General features: G+C 47.9%; 1 long non-coding RNA gene across 1 annotated transcript; it reads left to right on the top strand.

Annotated features, from left to right (window-relative positions):
• Nucleotides 1-1,801: 1,801 nt before the first annotated feature.
• LOC101677790 lies at nt 1,802-3,661 on the top strand. The gene is made up of 3 exons (XR_200004.3): nt 1,802-2,007; nt 2,099-2,262; nt 3,462-3,661. It is a non-coding gene; the product is annotated as an uncharacterized LOC101677790 (long non-coding RNA).
• The last annotated feature ends 1,818 nt before the right edge of the window (nt 3,662-5,479 follow it).

Here is a 5,479-nt window from a genome sequence, read left to right as displayed (position 1 = left end):
TATGTTTGTGTAAATGTTTCCTCCAAAAGCCACCATCTCCTGAAGTTCATTTTATTTATTTATTCAGATTTTATTTATTAATTCGTCAGAGAGAGAGAGAAAGAGAGAGCACAAGCAGGGGGAGAAGCAGAGGCAGAGGGAGAAGCAGGCTTCCCCAGTGAGCAGGGAGCACGATGAGGGCCTCGATCCCGGGACCCGGGAATCTTGAGCTGAGCCGAAGGCAGACGCTTGACGGACGGAGCCACCCAGGCGCCTCCATTCATTTCATTTAATACGTGTCCCAGTCGCCTACACACATGGTGGGTGATTGTCCTGTGGGATCCCAGTGCCTGTGCCTTGGCACCTCGTGGGGGACTGTCTTGTAGGGTCTCTCAGAGCAGGAGTGGGCACGAGGGTCGGGGGTCCATGGTTCAGCCAGGGAAAGCAGCCAGGAGAGGGGGAGCGGGGAAACAGGGCACGGAGGACGCTATGTGGAGCTTTTTCTTCAGCGGAGTCCAGCTTTGGCCTGAGCCCACGGGGAGCTCTGGAACATCGATGGTACCACAGCGTCAGCCTTACCTGTAGGCCAAGGGGCCGGCCTTGCACACTCGGGACAGTGGGTTACTGACTGTCCTCATGAAGGGTGAGGAGCTCAGGTTACGCAGAAGTCTCTGTGTTCTGAGGTCATGCCCTAAGCCACCCAGGAAGGGTCGCTGGCTTCTAGAATGAGGGAGGAGGGCAGGGCCAAGCTGGTTACGTCATCATCTGTCACTCCAGGGACAAAGTGTTTAGCTTAGAGGCTGAGCCCAGGAATGGCGAGGACCTTGGCGGTGATGTTCTCATTCTGTGGGCGCAGGAAATGGCTGCTTTCCCGGTGACCTGTGGCATTTCCTTTGCCCAGAGGAGTGATTGGCCTCATGTAGATGCCCCAGTGCTGGGCTTGGCACGGTGGCCCTAACATCACGGTTAGCACCTGCCGGGGGTTTTGGCCTCTTGTGGGAGTGGCGTCCGATTCTGGCTCTGCCACTTGACTCATGGGACCCTGAGCCGATGACTCAGCCGCCCTCAGCTTTTAGTTTCCTTATCTATAAAATGGGAGTGGGACTGTGTCTTAATTCAGAGGGGTTTTGTGAGGATTAGAGTTAATGTTTATAAAATACTTAGTACAAATGAATGTTTACTACAGGGTAACTTTTTTTTTAATTTTCTTTTTCACGTTGTTGTGGTGGTGTGTTTTGTTTGTTTCATTTTTGTTTCTGGTTTTTTGGTTTTTGTTTTTCAAGAAGCAGCGTGTTCTGGTGGGCTCCCTGTCCAGTGTGTGACTTCGGATTTTTGCCATATCTGTTACCACCTGTCCTATTACGCATGTAATATACATGAACTGTCTCTTAAAAAAATAAAAACCCTTGAAACACTATACACTTACACAGAAGACCCGTGTGACAATGTTTCGGGTGAACTAGTGCCTAGCACACATCAGGTTTGCCGTAAATGAGACCTATTTACACCATTAACACTGACATTGAACGGCTGCTAGTTCTGTATCCTACCCGAGAACTTGCATTAACCCGTTTCATTCCTTCCTTTTAGAATCAACTTTTTGGCATTCCCTCCACTGAATGAGGTCACATCTTTGCTCCTGCGTGAGCTCATGGTTTGTTCCTATAGTGGCTTTCTTGGCTAGGAATTTCATGCATAACATCAGGGGATTTTTCCCCCCCTTTTAAATATCTCAGGCTCTGACAGATTACAAGGAAGTGGTTACTCAGAGCGGAGCGCTCACAACTGATTACAGGGAGCAGTGGAAATCCCCCTTCCTTGCCTAAAATAACTGGACCTGGAACGCGACAATATAAGCTTTGTCCAGGCTTGAAACAATATCCTTTCCAAGTGGATTTTGTACGGAAATACTCACCAGTCTATGGTGGTAGTTCTCACTGACGGGCTAGAAAAAGGTTAGTCATTCTGTGTTCCATAGCTAAAAGGGCCATTGTTAGTAGCGATGAGTCCCCGAGGAGTGAAATTCAAGTAAGTGGACATGGTCAGATTGGATTCACCCGCCTTCTCCCTGCCCCTCATCTCATTTGATCTCTTTACTCTCGCAAAAATCTAATTCCAGACATAGACGCGCTCTCCATTTATTCAATTACTTTTATTGCAAGTCTGTTGGTGACAACCTTCCCCCGGACACTCCCAGGCAGATTCTGGGGAAACGAGAGAAGGAGATGCCCGGGTCCTGATGGCAGAGCAGAGCTCAGAGCGGCGGAGTCAGGACGAATGTCTGTGAGTTCAAATTCCACAGCGATTTTGAAGCCGTGCCTTGCGTTGGGTCAGAAAGCCGGTAACTAGAAGGAGGGCAGGGGTCCAGCCTGCGTCTGACTCAGGGTGAAGAGATGTGGGATTTGCTTTGGAGGAACAGCCTAACTTTGCAAGGCTATTCTGACTCTTGGAGATGTAAAAAAAAAAATAGACTGGGCAAGATCTTGAGAAATGCTTCACTGTCTGCTTTTTAGAAGTTGTATGTGTTATTGCTTACAAAAATTCATTTGAGGCTTAAAGGAAAAAGGGGCACGAATCAAAATGGGAAGCCATAAAAAACTTTTTTTTTTTGTAAGTTCCAAGAAATTTTGTTATTGCTGGTCATATTAGCCAGTGTTAAGATTTTTCTCCAGGCCTCAACTCGTGGCCTGTGATTTATGGAGACGGAGAACCCACGTCAGGGCAGATTTCCTTCTAAAGGAAGAAAAGGGGCAGAGTGTAAAGGCCATTTGGGCTCCCTGTTCCTGGCTGAGGTCTCTATAGGTCGACACTCTCCACACAACTCAGGGAGGGCCCCCCTCCCACAGGCTGGGGGGTGGGGCTGGGGAGGGAGGGGCCGGGAATGTGGATTTACTCCTCCCACCATGTGAGGCCCAGCGACTGGGGTGGTGGTGGGGGGTGACTTTGGAGCTCACTCAAGACTTTTCTCTTTTTTGCCTCTCCTCTCAATTTTTCTCACCAGTGTCTCATTTGCACATTGAATTTACATGACACCCAACTCTGCAGTCCCAGGCGTGGCCAGGGGTAACAGGAGAGAGAGAAAAACAATCATGCTGGCGATGCTGGCAATGCCTGTCAGTTCTCCAAAGAGCTTGAGCTGGGAGGGCATGCCTGCTCCTTCCTTAGGAGGGAGAACCCTCTTATTCCCTAGTGCGGAAACACGGTCTACAAATTCATGTTTTTTTCAGGGTGCGTAAATGTACACCAACTAGTGTACCTGGTGTTCAAAGTAATAGTCATCTCTGTGTTCCAGAATGACCTGACACGAATGCCTAGGGAAACGTAGAGAAGAGCTGTCACGGCAGCCTGGTTTATAATCCTAGAATGCATTCTAGGTTGCGTATGGACCCCAAGCATAGTCAGCGGCATTCGTACCTGGGACTTTTGTTAGGACCAAAGGGAAAAACAGTGTTTGTGTGTATGTGTGTTTCCTTTGGCCTCAGAGTCCGTGAGATTCATCTCCGCCTGAAGCTACAGATGACAGCTTCACTGTACTCACATGGAGAGAGCGTACCTGGAAATAATGCCAACATAAAGGAAAAGAAAGCCAAGAAATGGAGAACGGTGTGCTCCTGCTAACTGCATTACACCCCGGATCCAGCTATGCCTGAAGTCAGCAGTAAATTTGGATGCTTCGATTACATAAGATGATAATTTCCTTTGTAATTCTTCTTCTTCTTTTTTTTTTTTTTAAGATTTTATTTATTTATTTCATAGAGAGAGAGATCACAAGTAGGCAGAGAGGCAGGCAGAGAGAGAGGGGGAAGCAGGCTCCCTGCTGAGCAGAGAGCTCCATGCAGGGCTTGATCCCAGGATCCTGAGACCATGACCTGAGCCGAAGACAGAGCATGTTGACCCACTGAGCCACCCAGGTGCCCCCCTTTGTAATTCTTAAACCAAGTTGAGTTATGTCGCTGTCACTTGCCACACAGGTAGTCTTGGCTATGACGTCAACCCTCTTCCGATGTGAACTCTAAGTAGACAGGTAAATACTCATCTTGGTTAATGACCACACTTTGCAGGAGAAAAATCCTCTAATCCAAGACTCAAGTGCTTCCTCTCATCTATGCTCAAGGGTAGACTTTGATTTTAAGGAATCGGTCTGCTTCAGCGGTTGATGCTTTTTCCAAGGGGAAACATAATCTATTCTAATTGCTATTGAAGAAGCATTTATGGCATAATTTGGGATCAGTCCATGCTACCAAATATTGGTATCTGTGATGAATTCAAAGCATTTCTTTAATCATTAGTTTTTATACAGAAGTGGAAACCCACCCTCTCCCTCTGAGTCACTGGTTGGCTAATAGTTCTTCCCCCTCCCTTTGAGATGGCTCCTGGCTTGCATGTTAAGTTTATGACAAGCACCTACTCCCAGACCTCTGTCCTTAATGAGCCTCTGTGTAAGGCTCGGGCGTGGGGGCTGTGGCCCCGGAGTCCCATGACCTCGGTATCCCCAGGTACCCCTTTCTCGTGGCTGCCCATTGAGTGAGCGGGGATTTCGCCATCAGGGGCAGAAGCCTGGAACTTGTTTTGCTCGTAGCGATAATGCTCCTTGCCAAGTCACCCCCAAGACAGCGTGCAACTGGGGACAGAGCTGAGCCGCCTAGAGATGCAAAAGAAAAATTTTGTAAGCTCGTTGCACAACCCTTTCCTCCTGTTAGAGCTTGTGCCTTACAAGACTCTCCCTCTCTTGGTCTTCCAGAGAGCTGCGTGCCCCCAGGCAGGAGGCAGGTTGGGGATCTATCTGGAAGAATGCAGACACTAAACAGGGAGAGGGCCCAGGACCGCACAGAAGCAGAGAGAGGCCCGGGTGGTGCCTAGTTGATGAGGCTTCTGGCATCTCAGGAAATAAAAATGAAGAATTGCCAAAAAAGAGGGTTACCAAAAAGGGTGGGATTTTTTTCAGCATTTGCATTGAATGAAATGAGATCTTGAACACACACACACACACACATTACCGGTCACTGTAATGATATCACACTTTATACAGGATTATAAGATTTAAAAGGCATATATAATCTATATATATAAAATCTATAAATAGATCTGATCTGTGGATGGGACTGCCGGCCTGTGATCTTCTTAGAGACGGCATCAGAAGGGCAGCACAAGGATTAGGCCTCCCACTGCCAGCCTCACTGCATGGCATTAAAATTAATTTAAAAAAATGATTAAGTTGTGTCTTGTGTCTCCCACCTTCTTAGACCTGGGAGTGAAGGTCATAGAACCATTACTTGACATTCAATGCCGGCTCTGTGGCTTTGCCGGGACCCGCTGTAGGGCCTTGGGGAAGTCACTTTACCTCTCTGGATTTCCCCATCTATAAAAATGCAAGTGTTGGATGATGACCTTGCAAGTTCCTCCTAAAACTGCATGATTATACCAGTTCCATGTGGACAGTCTCTGTCCTCGCAGTATAGTGGTGGGCACCGAAGAAAACAGCAAAAATGACTCCACCCAG

Source organism: Mustela putorius, unplaced genomic scaffold, assembly GCF_011764305.1.
Source record: "Mustela putorius furo isolate JIRA1106 unplaced genomic scaffold, ASM1176430v1.1 tig00000592_pilon_pilon_pilon, whole genome shotgun sequence".
NCBI lineage: Eukaryota > Metazoa > Chordata > Mammalia > Carnivora > Mustelidae > Mustela > Mustela putorius.
The sequence above is the reverse complement of the archived record's forward strand: the minus strand, read 5'-3'. Positions and strand labels throughout refer to the sequence as shown.